This window comes from Oryzias melastigma, linkage group LG8 (genome assembly GCF_002922805.2).
Source record: "Oryzias melastigma strain HK-1 linkage group LG8, ASM292280v2, whole genome shotgun sequence".
NCBI classification, from domain to species: domain Eukaryota; kingdom Metazoa; phylum Chordata; class Actinopteri; order Beloniformes; family Adrianichthyidae; genus Oryzias; species Oryzias melastigma.
This window is the reverse complement of record NC_050519.1, coordinates 17,335,199-17,348,730: the sequence shown is the minus strand read 5'-3', so window position 1 is coordinate 17,348,730 and position 13,532 is coordinate 17,335,199. Positions and strand designations below refer to the sequence as shown.

General features: G+C 38.7%; 1 protein-coding gene across 1 annotated transcript in view; it reads left to right on the top strand.

The window, feature by feature from the left end:
- Positions 1–13,532, top strand: part of LOC112146530 (protein shisa-8) — a 123,639-nt gene that overhangs the window by 91,895 nt on the left and 18,212 nt on the right. The gene's annotated exons all lie outside the window — the stretch shown is intronic.

Below are 13,532 nucleotides of genomic sequence, written 5' to 3'. Positions count from 1 at the left end.
GCAGTGGCCGCTGTGAGTAAGCCAGTGTTCTGAAGTTAAGAAGGGGTAGCCAGAGGTTCGCTTTCTGTCTTCCTGAAAGTGGAGTCAGAAAGGAGGAGGAAGCATGAGAATGAGTCATGGCGACTAGAGAGACTCCGGCAAAGCATCCGAGCCAAAGCGGTTCTTTGTAGATAACGGAAAATAAATAAAGGCGTAAAGAGATTCCTTAACACTGTTTGATACACTGTTACATAACCTTCGTGACTCACTATCACAATACAAATCCCTAGACACAGGAAATTTGACTGTTTGCACCAAAAATGTCTCCAAAAGAGTGTTTTTATTTAGCAGATCCCTATTTTTATTTTGGCTTCATCATTTTTTAATTATGGTTTTAAACGAATTAGCCAGACTGACTGCAAACTTTGGATGAAGCAGGATGATTACACAAGAAGAAACAGAGAAAATCAAAAATTCTCAACCTAGTGGGAGCAAGATGCATGCAATCAGAATGTTAGCTGTCCAAAAAGAGATTATCTCTTTCTTTTTTTACCTTCAGACAGTGGTAATTTGGTTTTAGACATTAATATTAGATTCCCTTTTAAATAGTTTTTATTTTATGTATGTATTGTAATACAGAACCCTCCTGCATTATTTTTTCTTGGTTATAAGTGAACTAATAGGGTTGAAGTTAACAAAAATGCTGTTTTATATTTTTAAGGATTTTTATTGGAATTTTTCTTTCTTTATGTGTAGAAAAATGGGTTAGTATCTGCAATAAACACAATTTAAAGGTCAAAATAAATTGTTAAACATTTATAATCCTCCTGAAAATAACATTGCTTTGTCATTATCAATAGAGAAATTTCAAATATAGGTTGACACAGGTTTGTTGATATTATCTAAAAGAATCAGAGTGGGACTTTATCGACCTGCTTCCATTGTCACCAATCACTTTCACATAATGAGACTAAATGTAAAAATGATGCTTATTTCTGACTTGGTTTATGTCAGTGTTGCATCGTTAATCACTGGAGGTACATTCTACGACAAGCAAAATTGGCAAAGTAGTGTTTTTTTAAATTATTGTAGATGTTTTAATGCTCTAAAACCCCTCACTACACATGCTCTACACTCTTCTAAGACAGACAAGAACATTTTCACATTTTTCTCTTTGCTTCAAACTCTCAAAGTTCAAACCTTTGTGGAAAAAGAAGTTCAGTATTTCAGAGTCACACTGCTAATTGTGGAAGATTTATGTAAATTTGACAAACTGAATGCATCTCTGTGCCGTGAAAGGGGACACAGCACAGAGATTGATTGGCAATGCCTTTCAGCCAATCAGGACGCAGAACACTATGCACTGTGAAAAATTAAAAAGTGTACAGAATTGTAATAAAAAATATTCCCAAACTCAGAGGTCAGTAAAGATGAAGTGTGTATAGCAAGGGAACACTGTAGCTTTTCAAAAGCAGCAACACAAGAGACAAGCTGATTAATTTAAATAAAATCACAAGAAATTCAAGTGTTTTCAGTAGTTAGCAGAAACGTTTTTGCTAATTTAAAATATTTCATGAAAGTATCTCTTCACTGAAGATCTTCATTTGTATTGTATCCTGAGCAACAGGTATGCAACAGTTACACACATTTTGTGTAGTATCACAAATTTTTCTGCAACCAAATTAGGTTTGGTTTGTGACAGATCTGAGACAGGTTTGAGACAAACTTGAGACTCGTCAGACACTAAGTGATGGTTTATAAAAATATATTTATTTAGCTTGTGTTTACATTTTTGTGATATGAAAGGAAGATGCTGCTAATCACTCTGCAGATGCTTTAGGGCTTTTGGAAGCTCAATCACAAACTCTGTCATTTGTTGGAATAATCTTCAAAGAGCAGATTTCTAGCCTCTTTTTCCACATTCTTTCTTTCCCACCTCCATCGATTTTTCCGTTTTCTCATCCATTCTCATGACAACGCAGCATCCTCACCTCTCACAGCGGCGAGCCGTGTAAATCACTCAGTGTCCAGTGTGTGGATGTATAGTCCCGGACTGCATTATGTAGAGTGCCAGGCAGTAAAGCCCAATGCATTCAGTGTGTAAGCAAAAGGCAGAAAATAACTGCTTTATCCTGTGCTGCTGAGCTCTTGTTTACTCTGCAAATACAGTGTGGGAGAAAGGAAGGGGAAGGAGGGAGTGATGACAGAGAGGATTTCCTGCTCAAATCAATGTTTCTAAATTACACTATTTAACAAACACAAGCAGAACTGACATGTGAGGGTGTAAATAGACGGAAGGCATTGAGTTATTTGAAAGTGAAAGATAAAAGCGATTCGATTTTGGGCTTTAAATGTGCTTGACCAATTTCTTAGGGCCAGAAAGTCACAAAATACAGATGCAAAAACAGCAGCTGGAATCCTGCTTCACGTCTGATTTATCACATTGTGTTCGCTAAATGTATCTGTTGGCATCCAATTCTCCTTTGGTTTTTTTCTGCTTGCAATGCATTTTCATCAAAGGTGCAAAATGGATTTGCACTAACCGTTCTACCACTTTAGCACATGCAATCTGATTATTGAATTAAGCGCAGATTGTTTTTATGTTAGTAGCAAATTCTATGCATGAATTTTGATGAGTCATGAAACTTATTAATGCCTTAGTCACATGGACCCGAATGGGGACTGACCCATGCAAGTGCTGCATGTTTTTGGGTTGGCCCGTGGAGGGTCGGAGTAAGGTGCGGTCGCTGAATGTGCAAATATTACGGCATTTCCTCTTTGTGGCCAACATCACGACATTTAAGCTATTGGAGTTATATTTCTTATATGAGAAGAGGACTGTATTAAAGGAGTTAACAAAGTGTTGGTAAGTGCCAATATTCAAGTAGACTGGGGAGGGAACTGATGTCAAACAAAACGGAAGAAGACAAATAACATTTGCACATATGCACTTCAGATTGAGTAAACCAAACCATGCAGTTCAACTTTGCACATGTGCAATAAGGATTGTCAACGCTAAAATCAACTTTTTCTTTACTGTAAACATTTCAAGAAGTTATTATCATTATTAACATCCAAAGAGATACTCTGACCGGTAAGTGGCATATATACTTTAGCAAAAGTTGATGTATTTTAGCGTATTCAGGGACAGATTGGGTCAACACATTCTAATTCCCAAGTCGTCACATATTGACGATTGGTTAAGGACCCTCCGCTTCAAAAGTTTACATTTTGTGTGTCCCTAACTCGTTTTTGATGTGCTGGCTGTTCCAATCAAAGCAAGGCTCCCCTACCTCCGGACCATAAACCAGTACGGGGACGTATACGGTCCTAACCTTAACCTTATCCTGGTAACGAATGCAGACCGGTAACGTATGTGGATCGGTATCGGTTCCAGATGCAGTACCAGTTCAGGAGTCCACTGCTGAACCGCTGCACCATGGCCGTGGTGCAGGTTATCCTGACCTGTCGCCTGCAGCATACCCTTCAAAAGAAGTGCGTGAATATTTTTGCCTTACAAGCTCACCGAGTGTTCATGAGATCTTGTGTGGGTTACCTGGTTTCCTCATAGAGGTTGGCCCATTTTTTACCCAGAAACAACCCCTGATTGGGCAATTGTTACTAAGGCCCAAGGTAACATGTGGTCATATTATGGGATGTTTCATAAATGGAAAAACTATCTAAGTAAATTATAATTAAAAAAACTTTTTTTTGACAAAATGATCAAGCAATAAGGAAAAATGAATGATCTTCAAACAATGACAGTGGGACAGATTCAGCACAAAAAAATAGAAATTGTTTTTCCAGGTCAAATATTAAGCGTATTTTCATTGAACAGGGTCATTTAAAAATTGTGGAGCTTCCCCTTTGAGCTGAGTTTTTCCTGCAGAGCAGCTGTTCCCTCTGAAGTTCAATCAGCTAAGATGCATTTTACATGTAAATATGAAATCAAAGTACAGACATTATCTGCTGGCAAATGTGGAGTCCTAATGGAACTCTTCAACATTACTATTTCTGGGTTCTTAAACTGTCTGATTTCGAAAAACTAAAAAAAAAAAAAATACTTACTGAAAATATACAGCTTTATTCACTAACTCGTAAATGTTGAATGTGCATGATCATTAGCAATTCAAATACTTTATTAGAATAAGGACAGAACATTCAGTTAATCTGTTTTCCTCCACACAGTTCACAGAAAATATGACAAATTTCTAATACCATCTCTAAAAATGGTAAATCAGGGCTACTGTTAACAGAATTTGTGTGTTTTTTAATTGTTAAACACAAGGTTTGCATGTGTTTAGAACATAGTAAAAGGTTTTGCTTTCATTCACAAAGAAAAAAAATACATCCTCAGAAAGATGTAGGTGAGATAGATAAAGTTCAGTTTTTTAAACCTGCTTAATCCTGTTCAAGGCCAAGGGGTTGCTGGAGCCTATCCCAGCAACTGTTGGGCAAAGGTATTTTACACCCTAGATCGACCTTTTAGTGACTGCAGACCGGTCAACCCATGAGGATTTTACCAGCCGGGGGGAGGGGGGCAGTGATGTCAAAACTCATGACTATGATTGATCGCCCCTCCCCCTGCACGCTGTAAACAGGTATCGTGCGTGCAAATTTCTTAGCGCTCAAGCGAATTGAGAAAATCTTCTCGATTTTCAAAATAAAAGATTTCCGTCTCATTAAAAAAAAGAAAAAATGGGTATAATGTATTAGTTCGTCCGTGGCCCGGTGGCAAGGGGTCCACGGACTAGCCCCCCGGTGGTTGGGTATCACTGCTCTATATGTTTTGGACTGTGTAATACTAAAAAAGGAACGTAATTGTAAATTTTAAAATCGATTTAACCTTTTTTGTCATTTTCAAAATTCTATATGATTTTAAAATCTTCTTCTTTTAATTTAAAAGTTTTCTTTGATTTAGATTTGCCATAAAATATGACAAGGCAGATAAATGTAAGAACTTGTTTTTGAAAGAAAAAAAATTGTGATAAGTTTTTTTCTTGAAAATAAATAAATATTGTTTATTTTCCACAGATACTCCGGCCTGAGACATTTTCACTTTGGCCAAGCTGGGCCTTCTTTGAAACAATTTCCAAGTTAAAACAACAGGTTGCCTTTTTCAGCGCGCCTAATGCATAAAACAACACAGAGCTCTCCTCCCTTTATCTCTGCCACTCCCACCTCCTTGCATCTCCTCTTCCTCGCCTTCCTCTTTGCAGCTCTGGGTCTGTGCCTGTGTGACTGCAGTCATGTCAGAGGAAGGCTGGCTGAAGCCCTTGCAGCAGTCAGCCTCTTTGATGCTGAGCCCTGCCGAATTAGGCCATCACCCAGCGGTGCTCTGCTGTCTGCCTGCACCCACTCGCAGTAGTCTCTGACACACAAACAAGGTGCACACGTGCAAGCCAAACAAATGCAAGCTGTCAGGAAGGCACAGACGTGGAAAACAAACTTTGCATATTGCCGTCCACGCCGGAGTTTCAGATACCGAGCCGCTGACGAAGCTTCAGATAGCGCGCGCTCAAAACACGTCTGCAAACGCTTTACAGCTTCAGCACAACATGGACTTAATGTACTGTTTTTTTGTTTTTTTTTTTCCTCTTCTCCTACATAAACATAAATGTAAATTTCTACGAGTGCTTCTCCTCCGAGGCGTCTGTACAATGGTACATCAAAAACACGCGCACGCTGATGAACAAACATGCCGGGAGAATGTAGGCCATTCGCAGGGAAATTATTCAAGAATGCAGAACACGGACAGGAATTTATTGCTTTTTAATCTTCCTACCACACACACTCACAACAACAAGGAAAGCAAGCTGGTGGACGGCCTTATGAAAGCAGGAAGAGTTCTCAAAATAGAAATGTTTGTGTGAACAGAAAATGTTGAGAAGCTCCTTCATCCCTGAAGCTACAGACACAAGAACGCACTGAACGCAGCTTCTTTAGTCCATGGTGTTCACACTGAACAACAGGGAGGGGCTTCTTCTTCTTCTACTGTTTACTAGCGCATGTCTGCCACCTACAGTTGGAAGAAGTTTGGTGTGAAATGACAAAGCAGTGCAGATCTGTCTTTCACATCTGAAACATTAAAGACTCAGTATCTCATATTTTTGGCCGAACACAAACCGAGAGTATTATTTCTCCTCCATGATTCATTTTCAAACGGTTGGCACTTCCATGTTTTGAAAAGGACGCCACCAAATCTGAACTAGTTTAACTTTTAACCCCGCATTTTGTACGAAGAGCCTGAAAACTGTCATTGAGAAACGTGCATTTTCATCGACTTTACATTGGAAGTGGTACCTTAAACGCGCGTTGTCAAGGACGGTGTGACCAAAGCTTGAAAATGGTTGTAAACAATAAGATATGTTTCATTTCTAGTGAGTGAGAGTTAGTAGTCAGTCATTGCACTGAATCATTTCTGAGAAATGCTCGTGAGGTGTTTTTTAATTGACTATAGAGGTGACTTTCTTGTTATTATTTGGTCTTCTGATGAACCCTCAAACTCCTCCATGAATTCTAACCAAGGATCAAGCTGACAAATAAAATAAACCAAAACACTTTCATTAAAAACAGATATAAAATAGACCCTACAACGCTAGCCAGCTGGCCCTTGGACCGCAGAGCAAGCGAGCGCTTCCATCCAGGGTCCAGCTATTCACTGCTGGACAATATTTATGTTTCCATGATATGACAACAGATGAAGTCCAGAAAAATTGTGCAGGTTGCTCTGCCGCCAGGGTGTCGAGGTAAATTTGATGTGCGAATCGCATCCAGTGTGAATGCCGAGTTAATTTGACCAGCGCAAGGTCCTTCTGCTTCAAAAAGTGCAGGTGGAAAGCTTGTTTGAAAATTGCCGGGGAAAGTCTGAGTGATTCAGAGACTGGTGGAAATGTTTCGTGGTCCAGAGTTGCTCTTCACGATCTGTCCTGTAGCATCACCCCATGTGTCTGTTGTGAGCGCGCTAATGTTTCTAGAAGATCAGGCCAGTCTTCAGAGAATCAGCAGAGGGATTTCAACGTTTCAATTGTCAAAGCCTAACTTTTAAAACCCTAGTAGTTTGGATAAGATCTGAAATGAAGTGCAGGACAAAATCCTTCTTATAAAAAACTGTGTCCCCAAAAACAAGAGACCTCCAAAATCTGTAAGAGTTTTGCCAAGTCATGCTTCACTCATAAAAATACAAATCAGCACACAGTTTATACAGGAACTTTTCCTGGATGTTTATTTTTCTTCTCTCTATTAAACTAAACCCACAAACAGCTTCTTTTTATTATTATTTCTTTGTAAAATAAAAAAAGATCAAATCTGACAAATTGTCCTTCATGCCGGAAATCTTAAAGGTTTTACAAAGGTTTTGCAGAATAATCTGCTGGAGTCTGTATGATCTCTGCGGTGTCAGTTAAACGGATGTGAACAGGTGATCAAAGTCAGCCCTGTTGTTCTCGCCAGCTCCGATCAGCAAGGGTGGCGAGGCCTCATCCGCTCTCACGCTGCTTTGATCCGTCTGCAGAAAGATTAGAGACGCACAATTTGTAAGAACAAAAGCCTGAAAGAAGAGAAAGTAAAAGTTACTTTTTAAATGGATAACCCTTTTGAAGAGCTATACGATGTATTCTTTAAAAGACTTTACAGAGGAATTGGAGTGGAGAACATTTCCATTTTCACATAAAACCCATTAATTATTCTTATTGTAAAGAAAATAGATCTAAATTAGAGACAAGCAAGCGATTGCATAGCATTAATTGTAGAAAACATTGCATCCTAGAGAGATGTGGGAGTGAAATGGAAGATGGACTCTATTGCAAGATCAAATTTGTTGTTCTTTGTTAACTTTTTAGGATTTTAAAATATTTTTTTTTTAATAAAAAAGAAAACCTCCAGGAAAAATGAGTCAAAAATTGTAATTAGAGCAAAAAAAAAAAAAAAAACAGAACATTTTAGCATAATCTTGCTTTTAAATATCAACTCCCATGAACATTGTATTTTTGATGTTTTTAACATGTTCTTGTGGCATTTTTCTCATGACTGAGGACATTTATAAACATATCAACTACGATGGGTGGCAAGGTCTCCCAGCTTCACTCCAATTCTAAATCCTCCACCTGAAAGCAAATAGATCCATTAACGTCTTCATGTTACTCATTTCAGCTGACATCTGGCTTAAAACTTGTACAGCCAGAAAGCTCTGATATTGCGTGTTGTTTTTTGCTACGCTAATGTTAGCTTGGGGTTCTGAGGAGCAGTAAGCTAGTAAGTTTGTAAACAAAGGAATGCTGGGATATCAGTGTAGGGTTACTTTCACACTACTGTCACGCCCACAACCCAACGGCAAATTTTCAATGAGCCTGGGTCTTTGTAGAAAATATGTCTTTAAAAGCAACACACAGGCATTTTTTTTTAGTTTGCTAAAAACTGCATAACCACTGGGAACAACTTAAAGATACAGCTGGATTGGGACTTTAATACAGTTTCCTTTTGGTGTAACTTTCTTTTTAACAACATTTTTAAGTTTTGCCTATTTTATACGATTTCTTTTAAAAAGGAAAACTAAAGCCGCAAATGTAGTTTTTGCACTATAACGCCTACTAAAAAGCTTAATTAAAAAAAATAATAATAACTTATGATCCATAGCACCTTTTTATATGAATTAACTCTGGTTGTGTTTACAAGTGTTGAAGCAATGTAGAGAGATACACGGCGCTTTGTCAAAATGTTTGGGTGTTGCTATGAATGCTAACGTGGCTAGCAGGTGGTAGTTTCAAGCTGTTTTTGTTTTCCATGTTACTATCACGATTGTGAGCTAGCCTTGTAAGGTTTTATCTTAGCTGAATCAGTTTGTTTTTTACGTGTTGCAAACCAGGTTAGGAGTTAGAGGTTTTACAAATATGCTAATGCAGCAACGTAGGCCTGTACAATCAATCGAAAATGTATGGACATTGCGATATCAGCTTGTGTGATACATGTATCACAAGAGATGGGGTAAACAACGCTAAATGGTTACACACATGCTTCGATAGATAAACCAGTTTTTAAAAGCCCAAGTACACACTACTTACATCGTTTGTAATTGTGTCCATATTAGTTTTGGCTAGTACTACCAGAAAGGTAGATCATTGTTCTTTGCTGTTTACCCAATAAGTTCTAACCCGCCACCTATTGAGAAAACTTTGAGTGTAATTTACGTTGACTTTTATTGAAATAAAAATGTTGCCGTAAAATAGAAATTATGTATTAGTTGTTTTTTTGTTCAAGTATCTAAAGTAATTTTGTCCTTGTAATATTGATTACTAATATTGCAAGTTTTGCTTACATTGTGCAACTCTACTGAGGTGGTATTAGTCTGATTTCTTATGTCCAAACAAGGTCGGGTATTCTTGTAAATAAGCTAACGTGTAGTGGTGTCTGGCTGAGTCTGTTTTTTTTTTTTCTTCTGTGTTACAAACAAGGTTGGGAGTCAGAATAGTCACAGTAATGTTTGTTTACGCAGTAATAATTTTTTATGTGTCACGAATAAGGTAAAGAATTATAGGTATTGTGGATACGCTAACACTTCTAATGTGGCTAACGTGTTACAAACATGTTCTAGAGTTATTGTGTACACAGTAAATAAGTCTGACTGACTGATGGACTTATCTCTGGCTCTTTTGTCTCTTAATGTGCCTCATAGTTAAGTGCGCCTTATAGATGACATAAGTTCATAAATAGACCATTCATTGATGGGGCTTCTTATATTCCAGAGTCCAGAAATTAGAAAATAAATATTTCCATTAATGGTATTTCTTTTTAATCTACTTTGAGATGTCATATTTTCCTTACTGTAAAGACTACAAGTATTATATAACGTGTTTCTACACATTTTCTCTTAAAGTTGTCTCCTTAAATTAAGTTTTTCTGCTGCTGCTGCATGAATGCCGTCTCTAAGCCATGTCAGTTAGATCAAACTGGTTTGCCCTCGCCGCGTCTATGCTGTAATGCCACAACAAACTCTGTCTGTGTCTCACCGTCACTCTCTCTGTGGTGGGAACAGCCCTGTGGTCAAACTGGAGAGCGGCCAGGGATCTTTCCATCTATTAGCTGGTATTTTTTTAACCGTCCATCTCTGCAGTCATGTCTTTCAACTCCTCCCATCATTCCCCTTTCTCTCTGTCCCTCTCATTATTTCCACTGTTGTGTTTGGAACACTTGAATGCATCAGAATGTAGGACACCTACTGCTCCAAGTGTTGCATAATCACTAAAAGCACACAGATAAGAAAACCTTCGGCAGCCACCTTTAAGGCTTGAATGTTGATCAGGCGGTTCCACAAAATAATTACGTTTTACCTCGTAGGATAACATCCCACGGCGCGGCCTCCCTGTGCACCACACATTGTGTCATAGCTGCATATCAATTACACGGGGATGTGGAGAACTTATCTAATTCAATCAGTCAGCGGTGGTGTCACGCTCCCCGCTCTGCCTCTGCACCCGCCGATGTGCTGGACAACAGGGATGCCACTTTCATCTTGTTGTTTACTCGTGGATACAAAGTCCCTCCCTGCTGGAAAAAGTTTTAGTTTAATACTTTGGGGGAGAGGAGAGCACTTTGCGACGATTTAATCCTCCTCTGACCTTGTTCACTCAGAAAGCCAAAGGGGATTAAGGTTAAAGATACTCTGAGGGTAGTTTTACACCCTTCCGACAAATCTGTGTTGTTGCTGTTATATTAACTCGTATTACTAAACTTTTGGACTCAAAGCAAAACTTCAAGCTCTGATTGGATGAACAAACACGTATTCAGAGTGAAGCGCAGAAAATCTGCAGAATTCTGAGTCATTATAAAATACAAAGCATGCTCATTTGAATTCAAACTATTCAAATCTCAATGTTGACTCGCACAAACAGCTGAGCATTTGTCACATTTTGAGGGTCGGCTGTGCTGCCGCCTGAATGAAGCATGGATTGGGAGACGTGAATGAAATGGAGATGTGTGAATTATGAATGTGCTGCGGCGATACGATTCTATCAGCAGTTTGTCTGCAGATGTATAAACAAATCTGTTATCTTCTCTGCAAGGTGTGAGGACGTCGTTTTAGTTTCCATTTCTACCCATGAATGGATGGAGGCACTCGCCGTTAAATTACAAATACATAAAGACTGTTCTCACCACAGACAAGGATGACAATACAGTAAAAGCAATAAAAAAAGACAGAATTTTGCTAAATACAAAACTTCCATTAATCCAATAAGGAAGGCTGTTATTTTGTGCTTGGTTCCTAATTGACTTGTTAGTGATTGATAAAGCCGCATTCAGAGATAAAACCTCAGATGGCTTCTTAAACAAGGAAAACATCAGTTTGTTCACAAATTATTCAAATCTAAAATAGCTCTACGTTGGTGCTTAACAGTAATACAATGTTTTCATAAATGTGAGGCAGATTAATCCTTTAACACCAGAGCTGTAGCTCTAGTGTTGGCATTTTTTTCGACTACCGTAATTCTTAAACCATTGACACAATTAACTAAATTCCTGCTGATTCTGAAGCCGAGAAAGGCGGCATTGATATGCAACACTTTACACCGGTAATGTGTTGGATGTCATTGCAATGTTTTTCATAATTAGCTGATTCACATTGATGCCAAAACGACCAGAGCTGTGGAATGTCAGTGTATGTTTTGTTGGTTTTTGGCAACATCAACGGTGTAAAAGAGCACAGACCATGCTTTTCTTGGGTCTTTCGGAGTAAACTATTTCTATTTGATCATATATTACCTTTGGTACACTAAAAAACAGAGTTTTTTTCCCTACCTGGAGGTGAGACGCCTCGATCTCTGAAGCTCCGCCTTGCACCCCTAGTGGGTACCGCCCATTTCATGACATCAAATTCTAATTTAAATTCATTTTATTTATATAGCACCTTTCATGTTAAAAGAAACAGCTCAATGTGCTCTACATAAAACCCAATTCCCCACAAATGCAATAAAATAATAAGATAAACCCCTCATGAAAACAAACGCAGAAACAAACAAATACATAGAAAAAGAAACGCTAAAGTATTACCCTTAAAAGTAACCTGACGGCATCCATCCTCCTGTTGCCTGGAGTGTCGACATCCAAGCAACACGAGTACGTCCCGCTCATCCCTAACATCCACAACCCAAAGGTCCCTAACCACCGGACCCAGTGCGCCCGACTGGGGACACGAGGCCAGACAGCTCTGAGGACCAATAGCAAGAGTCCTAAGGACAAACAGGACCATGAGTCCAGGATCCCAAACACCCTACCAAGACTGAGAAGATACTCGATACAGGTGTAAAATGTAAAATACATTAAATTAAACAGCTAAAATATAAATAAAATACGTTCATACATAAAAAGTGCAGCTTGAGTGGCAAGCATAAAACAAATAAATACGTGATAAAACATCGAATATGAGAATGAAATCCTAGATCCCAAACATAGGATCTACTTAAAAGCTGGATTAAATAAATGTGTCTTCAGTTTATTTTAAAAACAGTGGATGAAGCCCTCACGTCATCAGGCAGGCCGTTCCACAGATGAGGCCCATAATATCTAAAAGTGGCCTCGCTGTGGATTTTTGTCCTCACCCGAGTGACCTTTAGCAGGCCTGCACCTGTGGACCTGAAAGTTCTGGGAGGTTCATAAGCTAAAAGCAAATCTGATATAAAAGAAGGACTAAGACCATGAACACTCTTATAAACTATTAAAATAATCTTAAAATCAATCCTAAAGCTGACAGGGAGCCAGTGCACAGTCCCTCTTCCTGGTTCTTGTTAAAAGACGTGCAGCTGAGTCTCAAGCTGCAAGCGGTTAAGGATGGGTCCTTTACACCAGAGAGGAGCACATAACAGTAATCTATTCTTGATGCTATAAAAGCATGAATTAAGATTTCAGGACTGGCTCTAGAGAGAAAGGGACTCACTCGGGCGATGTTCCTCAGATGATAAAATGCCGTTTTAGTGACTTGATTCATGTGTTGTTGAAAGCTAAGATCTGCATCTAGGATCACACTGAGGTTCTTTACCGTGTCACAAACATTCATACAGTTGGTTGTCAGATAAGATTAGACCCTTACGACATCATCCTAGAGCCGGCCTTGGCATCATGTCTGTGCTTCACCCATGAAAATAAACATTCAAACTTTTGCAAAGATGATGTCATCTTTCGTCCTCAAGAAGCTACAGAGACTCAAACTCAAATTCTGATTGGTTGATTCAACGTAAATGGGTTTAATCCATATATGGGCTTTATCAGCAGTATTTTTCATGGGAAGCCGCAAAATCGGAAGTAAGGACGGAAGCACTGACTGTATGAGTGTAAGGCCGACTTTCATGAACATAGCAACAAGTGAGGGCTAAAATCTGATTGGTTAGAAACTTTTCTCTGTGATACTTATTTTCAAACAGTTTTGGGCCTTCACTGAAGGCTTTGCAGCCCCTGACAGTACGCCACTGGTATGTGTATATATATATATATCTTTAGCTTTGCTCAGCAACGGGTGTTTATTCTTATTTTCGATCACAAGTTCATTTTGCGTTTTTTTTTTTTTT